Below are 14,403 nucleotides of genomic sequence, written 5' to 3'. Positions count from 1 at the left end.
GATGAGCTTGAAGTGGAGAAGGACAAACAAACTGTAATTACCTTTACTTCACTATTAGCACATAGACTTATCTTGCTCAACTGGAAGAATCCTAACCCACCAGACATGAGACATCCAGACATCATTCCAATAAAGAATTTGTGGCAAAAGGCTGTTCACTCACAATCTGCATGCTGCATGATAGAGCCTGAGCAATTTTACAAGAAAAATGGGAAAAAGTGTAGTTTCCAAATGTGCTAAGTTGAAAGAGAGACCTGTGCACACAGACTCAAGGCTGTCTTTGTTGCCAAAGGTGCATCTACTAAATACTGACATGAATACTTATGACCTCAATTACGTTCTGTTTCAGATTTATAATTTATTTTCACAGACCCTTCTTTTGTTGATCAGTGACAAAAAGCTAAATCAAATCCACTGTGATTCAAGCTCACATGTCAACAAAATGTGCAAATTTCCAAGGTGTTTTCCTATCAGATATAGAACTTATATAAAATTTCCCTTAATTTTCTCTGTATCCTCTTTGTGTATTGGACTGTGTTCCAGCTAACCAAAAATGTCACATAGTTTTGATAAAAAGGCAATCTTCTGCTACAAGTTTGCAGTGTCCTTCGCTGAGCATTACATTTAGGGTCCATCCTTCTCTTGTATGTACCTAGATGTCACACCATGTTGGTTGTTTGACATGTTCGATGGATTTCAAAATGTTCTGAGCACATCTCTCCAGTTTTGATGTCATTCCATTGGTTACCTGTACCATTCTGGATTGACTTTAAAGTACTGGTAGTGGTTTACAAAGCTTTGAATAATCTTGCTCTGTCCTATATTTTGGAATGTCTGTCACCTTACACTCCATGTCGTAACCTTAGATCTTCAAATGCTTATCTTCGAATGCTTATTATTCCAAGAACTAAAATTAAAAGAAGTGGTGAGGCAGCCTTCTGCTGTTATGCACCTAAAATCTGAAATAGTTTACCCATAGAAATTTGACAGGAAAATACTGTGGAGAATTTTTAAAAAAATGGCAAAAACCCATTATTTTAACATGGCTTTCTTGTAGCAGCATTTTAGCTGCATTTTAGTGTATCCCTATATTCCTATATGTGCTTTGAATTATCATTTTCATCAAGTCTCCACAATCCGTACTAATCCCTACTATTATCTGCTGTTCTTTCTCTGATTTTCTGTGGTGGTATTCTGCACTACCACCACCTGATCAAGTCACCATGCAGTCCCTACATTGATGGATTAAAGGCAGTACTCCAGATGTTAACATGGCATGTGAAGCCTGAAAGCCATAAGAACTGATTTAGATAATTTATGTAAATTAGAATGTAGAATGCCCAGTGGAAGCTGGGCGGTCTCTTGGCTTTGGAACCCCTTCAGATTTTGTTTTTTTTTTCTCCAGCCCATCTGGAGGTTTTTTTTTTGTTTGTTTTTTCTGTCCTCTTCTGACCTTAATTTATTCTTTGTTACTTAGTATTGCATAATCTTATTTTGTTTCATATAAACTTGTAATTGTTCATCTTGTAAAGCACGTTGAGATACGCCATTTGTATGGAAATAGGCTATATAAATAAATGTTTTTGTTGTTGTGCCCAGTTAGTGGGGCAGTTCTTTTGGAGACCATGTTTGACAAATATGCTGGTGTTTTAATTGCCTGAGAACAATGGAAAGCATTAGACCTCGTCCTGAGACAGACAATATTCTGAGGATAGTACTGCTATACTATTTCAAATTAAAAGCCCTCCACTTTTGTTATTTTTTTATAGTGAATGGTATAAACGTTGGTTGTATAGGCATTTTCTACCTCCACTAACTTATATAACATAGACCAGTTCTTCATCTCTGTACATCTCAGTAACTTTCTGACTTGTCCCAACAATGTGTAAAGGTATGTCTGATACTTTACTGTTAGATTTCACAGTGGTAATGGTTTCATCTTCACTATGTTCCTTCTTATTCTAGCATGGCAGTTATGTCTGACTTAGTAGCAAAGTCTGAAGAACACCGATTCAGTTTTGTATTTAACAGTTGAGAAGCATTTAATTCATCTCCCACTACTACTTCACCAGGACTTTGTTTTTTTGTAGAGGAATCCATGGTTATCCATATCTGCAATGACTGAAACCATGGTTTCAGTTTAGTAAAAGATGTTTTGCACAATGTCTCTGAAAACTTGTCTTCTCTGCTGTAATCGGAAGTAGGTAGGCTGGGCTGTCACCTGACGTTGCCTCACTTTAACTATTTTGTAAAGAATATTTTTGCATATGATTAGGTCAGAAAGCACTTCAGGATCTACAGTAACTCTCAAATATTTGATCGATGAGTTATAGTGGGGCAGTGGAAAAGCTGCCTCTTGTTCAGATGTGTGAATGTATCAAGAACTGGTAAAATCAAGAACGAGAAAGCAGTAGAAAAATAAATAGGAATTGCACCACATTGCATTTTTTTTATTTTCATAAATTTTCATAAATATAATGATGATATCATCATTATATGTAAATTCGCACTTTACAAAGTGGCAAAGGTTGTGCAATATTATAACTGTATCGCAAGTTTACAGTGAGGTGATTGTACTTATAAGTACAAACAGTTCTACAAGGAGCACTTGATGGACTGATTGAGTGCGTTTATAGTTCTTGGGATGAAACTGTTTCTGAACCGCAATGTCAGTACAGGAAAGGCTCTGAAGTGTTTGCTGTATGAGAGCAGTTCAAATAGGCAGCATGGCGGAGGCAGCGTGTGCTAGATGCTGTATACGGATAATTCTCTTTTCGATCAGCTGCTGTAGAGCTGTGATTTCACTCTTGGATACAGTGATATAAATACTCGGAGTGGTTTAGTGAGAGTAATATGGAAAAAGATGATGCACTGTGGCAACCCCTAACAGGAGCAGCTGAAAGAAGAAAAAGAAGGTGCAGTGAGAGTAACAACGCTAGAGCAGCTATGGTATTTACAATAGTTTGGCTATTCCGTCGACCATTAAATTGTTGCAGGTTAAATTACAATCAGATGCCTTAAACTAATAAACAATATGCGGTTAATTTCAATGTATATGATTAAGCCACGTCAGGGATGTGGATCTAAAAAAGAAAGGGAAACCACACTGGAACAAAAGCACTATTTTGACGAAGAGTGCCATCAGTTTGCAAAACCGAGCAGAAAACTTGTGTACACCAGGGTTTGAGCTAGCATGAAAATGTGCATGGCTTTATACCAAGTTTAGGTTTGATACATCGCAATTTGAGTGTCGAAACAGGAGTACGCAACATTTTTTGCGTACGCACTGTTTTTACATGAGGCCCCTAATGCTCTGAGGCTGCTCATATCTACACAGCCAAATTCTGATGTAGTACAATGATTTCCAACTGACACAAATTTGAACTGGACAGAATGAAAGTCCAGTTGGACATGTTAATTTTAGGAAAGTCAAAGAGAAACAAATGTTTTCCTTTAGATGTCTAGCAAAAGATGTGTTGAAGACAAAGCAAAGGTATTTTAGACAAATTATTTGAGTGTATTACTAAATCCATATAACTAGCTAAATAAAAAAATAAACAAAACCTAAAATATTACATTGATTACACTGACTCAAGTATTCAGACCTTTTACTCATACTTACGTTGAAACATCTTTAGCAGTGATTACAGCCAGGAGTCTTCTTGGTTTTCATGTGACAAGCTTTCCACACCTGGATTTGGGGATTTTCTGCCATTCTTCTCTGCAGAGCCTCTCAACTCTGTCAGTTTGGATGGAGATTGTCAGTGGGCAGCAATGTTAGGCCCGTCCAGATATAATTAAAGGGTTTTAAATCCAGTCAACTCAAGAACATTTCCAGAGTTGTCCCTCAGACACTCCTCTTTGCTTTGTGCTTTTAGGTTTTCATGTTGGAATGTAACCCTTCAGGAAAGTCTGAGGTCCCGGGCACTCTGGAGCAGGGTTTCAAGAAGGTTATCTTTGTATTTTGCTCCATTCAGCTTTCCCTCAAACCCAAATAGTCTGCCAGTCTCTGCTGCTGTAAAACAACCCCACAGAAAGCTGCTGCTACCACCATGCTTCACTGTTGAAATGGCACTGGGCTAATATTGGTTTCATTAGTTGCCTTTTTGCAAACTCCAAGCAGGCTTTCTCATGTCATCTAGTTATTTTGCTGTAAAGCCCAAATTGGTGGAGTGTTGCAGTGATGGTTGTCCTTTTTGGAAACTTCTCACATCCTCATGCAGGTTCTCTGGAGCTCAGCCAGAGTGACAACTGAGTTCTTAATCACTTTTCTTAACTAGGCTCTTCTCCCTTGATTGCTCAGTTTGGCCAGGTGTCAGCTCTAAGAAGAGTCATAGTTGTTCCAAAATTCTTCCATTTAAGAATTATGAAGGCAGCTATGCCTTGGAAACCTTCAATGCTGCAGAACTGGACTCGTGCTCTGTAGGCAATTCCTTTGATCTCATGGATTGGCTATTTGCTCAGATATACATTTTTAACTGCGGGACCTTCTACAAACAAGAGTGTGTCTTTCCTAATCATGCCCATGCACATGAGCCACATTTAAAGTGTCATAGTAAAGGTTCTGAATACTGTCAATGTCAATGTGGTATTTTAGTTGTTTTAATAAATCTGTAAAGATTTCTAAAATCTTGTTTTTGCTTAGTTGTTATGGGATATTAAGCACTGCTTGATGTGGGGAAGAAATTAATTTAAATGTTTTTTGCTCAAGGATGCAACATAGTAAAATGTGCAAAAAGTGAAGGGGTATGAAAACTTTCTGAACTCCCTGTAGTATTCATTGGCTTCCGGAAAATTAAAAAATGAAGCCAAATTCATTTAAGACTCAATAAAACATGTCTTTACATATCTCTATGTTTTTATCTTTTTTCTCTGTGTTTTTAATTTATTTTTGGTGTCATCAACAATTTAGATATTCTTAAATCAAGACTGAGAGAAGCAAATTACTCAACTCTATGCATTTAAAACCAGTGGTGTGTGACTCTGAATCCTTTAATAAATATAATTAGGCTACTTAGAGAAAATGAACTTGTTCTGTTTATCAGTCTTTCTTTTTGAGATTCAGATGAATATTATATAAACAGCATAGCGCTCCTACTTAAATGTGAGTGATTATCACAATCATTAATAAAGTTAATTAATAGATATTTCATTAAGTATGAGCCAATATGTGATACTGGTACCCATTTTCAATCAGTGAACTTGTAAAAGAAACTAAAATATTATAGAAAGCCATACAAATTTGTGAAATGTTTTATTACATAAACTTATTTAGAGTATACTGTATTTGCTTAAAGAAATGGTTATAGAAGGTGTCAAGAACAATATGAACAATTTATGGATGAGATGTTTCAGTTACCTTAAAATTATTGAAGACAGTGTGAAATAACAATTTGTCAGAAAGTTGAAATTGTAATGTAGCATAAAAAATGTTGTTAACTAGTCATCTTCAAGAAAGACCTTTCTGTTGTCAATAAATAAATCAGCTTCAACTTCACTAATTTAATAACGTTTGCTGCCTCCACTTATTGATTTAATGTAGGAGTTGAGCCAGACTTAATAAAGTAACTATTTTGAAATTGATTTTTAGAATTGATTTACCATAAGTAGGCCTAGTTTACAAGTCAGTATAAAATGTTATTTACATCAATATGCTTCCCCATCCATCTACAGAGCAATGAAAGAAATGTATAATATGAAGTAATCACTCAAAGATGTCGAGGCATCTAAAGGTAAACAGAGAGTAAAGACATATATGCAGTGCTCATCATTATGTGCTTTCCCCACAGTTTTATGTGCAATAGAACATCACTTGCCCATTGTGTTATGGTGGTGAACAGTCTTGGGGGGTAACACATTTTAAGTAACTTACATTACATTTTAAAGTAAGAAGTAACGTAATGCAAAATTATATTGAATATTTATTGAAGTAGTAATACCTGTGTAACTTTATAAAAACAAACAGAAGATTATTCTTGCCATTCAAACAAAAAAAAAATGACTGCATTATTTCACAGAAGTATTTACTTTTTTCACAAAGAAATTGCCTGCGGCTGTCAGCATAAAGCCTGGATTATTCCTGACACCCCTGCAATGATGGCTGCAGGGCATAAATGATGTCAGATGCGACATGTCCTGCTGGGTTTTTGCCATGTGCTGCACACAGACTTTTTTGTAAATATGCAGCCAAGTGGATGTGGCGCTGTGTATCTTAAATGATGCATTTCAGGTGAGGCTGGTTACATGGGTGTCAGAATGATGAAACTAAGGCATGAATATGACACAACAGGTCATAAAAGCACAACAACAACAACAACAACATTTATTTATATAGCACATTTTCATACAAAAAATGTAGCTCAAAGTGCCTTACATAATGAAGAATAGAAAAATAAAAGACACAGTAAGAAAATAAAATAAGTCAACATTAATTAACATAGAATAAGTAAGGTCCGATGGCCAGGGTAGACAGAATAAACAAAAAAAAAACTGTTTTGTAATGTAATGTAATGTAATGTAATAAAAGACAGCTGGAGAAAAAAATAAAATCTGCAGGGATTCCAGACCATGAGACCGCCCAGTCCCCTCTGGGCATTCTACCTAACATAAATGAAACAGTCCTCTTTGGATTTAGGGTTCTCATGGAAGGACTTGATGATGATGGCCACATAGACTTCTGCCTTTTAATCCATCCATCATTGTTTGGAGCATCATGATGCTTTGAGTAGGTGGTGGTGGCGCAGGTCACCACCACAAAGAAACCGAAGAGAGAGTAGGGGTCAGTACGGATTTTAGAGCCACCATGAATAGTTATTATGATGAACTGAACAGAGTATCAGGATTAAGTTAAAATGAAGTTATGAAAAGGCCATGTTAAAGTAATGTGTTTTCAGCAGTGTTTTAAAGTGCTCTACTGTATTAGCCTGGCGAATTCCTATTGGCAGGCTATTCCAGATTTTAAGGCCGCCTCACCACTTCTTTTAAGTTTAGCTTTTGGAATTGTAAGGAGACACTCATTTGAGGATCTAAGGTTACGATTTGGAATATAAGGTGTCAGACATTCCAATATATAAGATGGAGCGAGATTATTTAAGGCTTTATAAACCATAAGCAGTATTTTAAAGTCAATCCTGAATGACACAGGTAACCAGTGTACTCATGTAAATATATCTGAAGAGCATCTGTTTGTCATGTAGGTCACTTATGAGAATATCGTACTTGCCCTATCTTTGCCACTTTTTGATAATGGGTCTAGCACTCCACCTTCTCTCTTTTTCCCTTATATCCCAGTAAAAACTATTCTTCCATCAGCAGAGGCTCACTTCCCTACTGTGAATTGTTAAGCGTTTAACACTGATCAAATGCAATCACCTACTAAACAGGAGAATGTCGACATGCTGATTGGACGGGCGGGCACCACGAGTATAAATGTGTTTTGACAGACAGGTCTCAGCCACTTGAGGAGCGTATACCTTTCAGGTCCAACCCAGAGGCACTACATTATTTATAAAACACAAGAAAATGTCAGATTTGTCTGTTTCAAATGGACCCTGTCTATGGTTTCTTTATCTAAACATTTTTTTAGCGTTTTGTCAACATTGATATTAATTTTGTCTTTGTTTTCTTGTTTACATATATTTTCTTGGTGAACATTTTTTTGGGTTGTTCTGTTTTACTTGTTCCTTTTCTTTTGTGCTTTGAGCTTAGGGGATGGGGTCAGCTGACAGTGCTGCTGGGTAATCACTCCCAGCACTATTTAAGGGCCAGCAGGCTGTGAATAGGATGCTTCAGTATTGTACCGCAGTTCCACTTCTATCTATTGGCTCTCTATTTTGAATTATTGTATGTCCTTGTTTTGGACTCCCTGCTTCACAAAAGATTCATAGAATCAGGAGATAGCTCGTTGTTCTGATTGTATTTCGATTTTATGAAGTTAAAGTGAAACTGAAAAGAAGCAAATTACACATAATTACCGATTTAAAACAAAAAACATAACTTTGCTATATACTTATCCCAATAGCTTAAAATAATACTTACAGGCTTTGCTTCGATGGGACTAACAAACACTGACTATTCGTGAAGCTTGCTGTCTAACTACTGACTTCCTGTAATTATATTTCTGCTTCCTTACAATTATTTACATGAATATCCATAAAGTTATGTTAGCATTCCTTTGAATAACAAACATCTATTCTGTGAGGCAGAATACTGCTTATGTTTTTTTCTTCTCTCTGTACTTTCAGAGCACAGTACAGCAAGTCAGCTCTTTTCTTTGTTGGTATTTCGAGAAGACTGTGGACATGTTGACAAAATGTCAATGGGTAAAACTGCCTGTCAAGGCCATGTACACATATAGTCTGAGGTCATAATGAACATCACAACAAAGGCTATCACATTTTACAGCATTAACAGACTTTTTAATGAACGGTTCCCCCATTATCAGACTGTTAATCAGTGACATTACACTGAATCTCTGAGGCAACTGCTGGATAGCATCAGGAAAAAATGGTGTGGAACAGTAACATTCACAAAACTACATTTTGCACCATTAAAGCATACTTGCACTCATCACATTATCAGTCAAAGATTTCTTGACCAAAACCAATCTGGTTGTTGCCTCACATCTCTTGTATTTGTTAGATGTCATTCCCTGTGACCTTTTTTTATTTCTAAAGTAAAAATGATTTGCTACCATGTTAGAAATCTAGGAAAATAATCACCAGAGGCTGTGTGCACTGTAAAATAAGGTAAGAACAGGAAACGTTAATAGGAATGGTTAGAAGAGCTGGGAAAATTGCATCTCAAGGAGAGCATTTTGCGACTAAAAGGGAATTGCTGGAAGTTGCTTAATAAAGTTTTTTTTTTTTTTAACAATTTCTGGAAGTTTTTTGGTCCTGCCTTGTATTTTACTAAAATAATATTGACATCACAGTTTAGATTTTAATACTTAACAGTTTTCAGTAATCTCACCCTGGTTTGAATGTTCTCCCTATGTTTGTTCTCATTGCCTCCTGATTAAGATGGAACAATGGTTACCACTGCTGCATTGCAGCTCCAGGTTATTGGTATTAAATGCTGGGCCCAGACAATGCATATGCATGTTTTCCAGGTGTTTTTCCTGGGTAGTCTTACAAAGAATTACATGTAAGACTAATTGGAAACTCTGAATTGGCACTGTGTGTGTGTAAATATCCTACCAAATGTTTGGTCTCCGTTTTCCACTCAGTACTGCTGGGACAAGCTCTAGCTATCTGGTAATTTTACATTAGTTATCTATATATATAAAAAGTCAATGTGTATGTATGTATGTTCCAGCATCACTTCCGAACGGCTGGAGCAATTTTCATGAAACTTGGTACGCACGTTTCTCATTGATCAACTTAAAATACTGTAGGGTGAAATCAACCCTAACCCACCCCCTTCTGGGTAGGGTGGGGGTGATCTTGCAGTCTTGTATGCATGTTATCATTCAGTTGACACTCGGAACGACCACCAGAGGGCGAACTGGAGGTGACTGCCAGCCTTCTTTATGTTTGAGCGCCACCGCACCCCTGTTGCTCTTGAAATTAAATGGAGTTGGCTGGTTCCAAGCGTCAACTGGATGATAACATACATATAAGACTGCAAGACAAGCACAAGTGAGTCATGATTGTTTGTTAATTTATTTTTATTTTTTTAAGTTGTGGGGTATTTTTAATTATATTTTTATCAAACAATAAAAAAAACGCTGGGTATTTCAGCTAGTATTACTATATAATAAAATATTTTGATTATAAACATTTTATATATAAAATTATTTTAGTTTCTAAACATACAACAATATGTACTTGTTAAACCATATTTACTTTGCATATTTTGTCAGCACTGTCAAAAAAAAATAACAACACAGTAATTGCCAAGTGTCTTGAATGGGTGTATTGGAAATTAACTAGCAAGAAGTCAACTTCCATGTTCTGCGCTTGTATTTGATCACTAGAGAAGATTCAGAAAATTAGCACAGGATTCAAAAAATAAAAACAGGTAAAAATGTACAGATCAGAAAACCTTGATAACTATTGAGTAAAAAATGTTTGGTGCTTTTTCATGCTAACATATAGTAGGTACTTAAAGTCTCCATTCTTAGAATATGTCTGTAGTGATCAACACATCCCATACAAAGATAACAGTTGCAGCTCTGTTCCTTTACAGATAAGGTTACAAATGATTTGCAGTAATTTTACAAAAGCAGTTTACCGTGCAGGACTGACATTCGGCATCAAATGTTATACACCTTCCAAGCATTTATGTTTTACATAAATAGTTGATATTTAGCACCTCTCCCACTTTATTTGAGATCAATGTTCTGTATGACACAGTGGAAAAGAGATCCATCAGAATCAGCCAAAACAAAAGCTGGCAGGTGAAGGTTGACTTCTTTTTTTGGCCAATTTCTTTGAGTTAATGTGATTAAAAAAAAAGTTGTATGTTTTCTTTTCATCTGACTCTAGTTTATTTCTTCACATATGATATGTGAAGATATGCTTGTTAACTGTTATTGTCTGACAAAATACCAGTAGTTTAACAAAGTTAGAGGAATTGCAGTAATTTATAAATTAGTTAAGCCCTGTAAAAAGTAACATGAGACCGACCTTGAAGTCATACAGTGCACATTGTATGTTTATATGCAAAAACAATTTATAATGAAATATTTATTAATACAAAGTAAAATAGTAAAATGAGGATAACTGAAAGTAATCTGTCTTCTCAGCATGGATGGGTAACTGGATAACATAGTTATCATAAAAGCTGCCATTTCTCTGTCTCTCACAAAATGTTTAAACCAACATACATTCACAATGATTGCAAGTGACCTAGAATTTATTTTTAAAGATTTTTAGGTTTGTGGGATGGTATGGCAGTATTCTCGCCCACCCCAATATAGATCCAACCCAACAACCCCAACCCATCATCCAGCATCTGCGGTTAATCTACTGACAAATTACTCCAAAACAGATACAGTAATCCCTCCTCGATCGCGGGGGTTGCGTTCCAGAGGTGAAAGTTTACAGGTGAAAATCCGCGAAGTAGAGACCATATGTTTGTATGGTTATTTTTATATATTTTAAGCTCTTAGAAACTCTCCCACACTGTTTATAAATATTCTCCGCACAGTTATACAGTAAACCCTCGTTTATAGCGGTTGATCCGCTCCAGACAGATAAACAGATTTCCAAGAAGTAGGATTCTTTATTTATTAATCTAATATTTTCGCAGTTAGAGCATTGAAAACCTGCTTACGACCTTCTAAATACGTTTAAAAACATTATTAGAGCCCTCTAGACATGAAGTAACACCTTTTAGTCAAAAGTTTAAACTGTGCTCCATGACAAGACAGAGATGACAGTTCTTTCTCACAATTAAAAGAATGCAAACATATCTTCTCTTCAAAGATTGCGTGTCAGGAGCAGAAAATGTCAGAGAGAGAGTAAAGTAGACAATCAAAAATCAATAGGGCTGGTGCGCTTTTAAGTATGCAAGCACCGCGATAAAGCAGCGCAATGAAGGGATCAATGTGAAGGTAGCCTTTCAGCATTTTTTTACAGGCGCGTCCGTATCTTCTAAGCAAACAGCCACTGTGTAAACAGCCCCTCTTATCACACCCCCTCTGTCAGGAGCAGATAATGGGGCCAATCATACGCCTCCCTGATGGTATTGCATGATGGATAAGTATCTGCCTGTATTTCTCAGAGAGAGTGAGACACAGAGAAAAGCAAACAATGAAAAATCAATACAGGCTGTTAGAGCTTTTGTGCGAAGCAGCGCCCGGAAAGCATATCGTATATCATTGGGGAGTTTTAGTTAATACGTAATACATGCTCTGATTGGGTAGCTTCTCAGCCATCCGCCAATAGCGTCCCTTGTATGAAATCAACTGGGCAAACAAACTGAGGAAGCATGTAACATAAATAGAAAGACCCATTGTCTGCAGAAATCCGCGAAAAATCCGTGATATATATTTAGATATGCTTACATTTAAAATCCGCGATGGAGTGAAGCCGCGAAAGTCGAAGCGCGATATAGCGAGGGATTACTGTAGTTGTATTGGGGAAGATAGCTTTTCAACATTAAGGTTGAAACCAAAAATTATAAACCAAAAGAGAGAAAGGTTGACAAGAGAATAACACTTTGAAGACAATTAATTCTCAAAAAGTTAGTAGTATAGGGAAGAGAGTCTATAAGAAAGGACCCTCCATGCCAGATTAGTTCAAAAAGCACATATTGCATAAGTTAGTGTGCTGCTCTGGGCCTTATTATTATTTTTAGCTGTTATGTGTTTCTAACATATTGTAATATATTCTTTGAGACAGCTTTCATCCAAATACTGTAGTAGGATGCCTGGTCAGGGCTATTTTTGGAAATTTTGCTCATGTCCAGGACAGGGAGAGGGCCTTAGATGGCTCTAGTAAACCTTATGAAGATATTGGCAACACAATTCACCATGCCAGTACGTCATGCAATGGCTTTGGATAGCAGAACTCGTGAATATGTGCATTGTCCCAGGCCACATTCTCCCAGGACACTAGCATAAATCATTCCAACCTTGGGTAGAGTTTTTGACCCTCTGCTAAAAAGTGTGTATGCATTTAAGGTCAGGGATGGATTGATAACAGCAGATGAAAAAAAAGAGTTATAATTACGTTGTTCCTCAAGCAATTAAAGGCTTATCCCAACCATAAATGTGATACCAATGCCAATATTTATCAAGCATCTATGAATTGTACTAAAATCTGATTCAGATAATAAGTTGTCCTACCCCAGTGTAGAACATAGTTACAGTATGAAGCATCCTACTCCTACTCCAAGTTAGAAATAGGAATTCACATTTGAAAATGAATGACATTGCAGTTTTATGGTACCCCGAGCTACAATATAACACTCATGAAGGCTTTTTGTATTTTCCTTTTCATTATAATGTTTTGTTGTTTTCTGACAATATTATAACAGCACTAACAGGTTACATCAGCCTGATGATGGGTCGCTGGTAGTATTAGCTGGCATTCCCTCATGCAAATGAGCAGCTTCAGAGTCAGCTAGTATTATACAATATGAATTCCATAAAAAAGACAAAGACATTAAAATGTGTTTGAAAAGATCCATGGAATTTAAACAGTACTATGATATGCTTGCATTCAGTGAAGCATACTTCACCCTTTTAACTAACTTATCCATTCACCCTGCTTTTCTCATCCAGTGTTACGTACAAAGACTATCCCAACAGGCGCAAAACAGAAGCAACATTTTAAAGTTAGGAATACTTCTAAAACATACTTTGATAACATCTGTACATAATACAGCAGTTCTGAATAGTGATACATCCATTAGAATAGACCCATCTTCCTATTTGCTGCTTCCAGGTAGTAGTAACCTGTACATGGTTACTGTGATCACTATAGTGATATTTCTTTTGAAGTACTTGTTCTCTCTAGGCTTACTTTCCGATGGATGTTTCCTCTTTTTGTCAGACCATACATGAGCACTTTGAGTAGTGAGAAAATTATTATGATACCTTGGTCTAGCTATTTTGTACATTCTCTGCTTGTTTCTGCTTATTGGCTGATGCTGAATCCATAAACAAAAAAAACTTTCCAAAGCTGAATATCATTTCTTGAGGCACTTTTAATGTAAAACTGTAGTTGGTATGGGAAAAGACTTCAAGCAGGTGGGCGGCATTGAACAGCAATTATTGCATTGCAAGTGCTGTGAAATATACTGACTTCCCATCATTTCCTTCCTTGCACATATTAATGCCAGGGTAGTGTTGGCCTCTTTACACCCCTGTTAATTACTGGTCTAATACAAAACACATTTTTGAGTCAGATTATTAGATATAGTACAAAATTGACTGCTATTCTATGTGCAGCTCTGTGTGCATAGTCCAAACAAATCACATAATGTAAAAAATAACAATAGACAATAATAACAATTGTCATGAAAGAATATGTAAATATATTTTGGATGGATTATTCCAGAAAAACTAGAAATACTGTTGTAGTTACAGGATACATTTAATTTGGCTTTGGCTGTACATTAACCCAAAATGCAAGACATACGTAGCAAGGTGCAGGCTTATATCCATTTAATAGGAACAGATGTTGAAAAAGCCTGAACACTGCAACAGAATATTACATTAACAATAAATGAACAACATGCATGATAGATAGATAGATAGATAGATAGATAGATAGATAGATAGATAGATAGATAGATAGATAGATAGATATAGTGCCCTCCATTATGTTTGGCACCAAGAGACATTTTTCTTTTTTTTAACCTCCACAGTTAAAAATTTCAAACCAAACAATTCAGACGTGATTAAAGTGCACATTGAGGATATGATTTAAGGGTATTTGCAAACATTTTAGT

This window comes from Polypterus senegalus, chromosome 2, assembly GCF_016835505.1.
Source record: "Polypterus senegalus isolate Bchr_013 chromosome 2, ASM1683550v1, whole genome shotgun sequence".
NCBI classification, from domain to species: domain Eukaryota; kingdom Metazoa; phylum Chordata; class Cladistia; order Polypteriformes; family Polypteridae; genus Polypterus; species Polypterus senegalus.
This window is presented reverse-complemented; position numbering follows the sequence as displayed.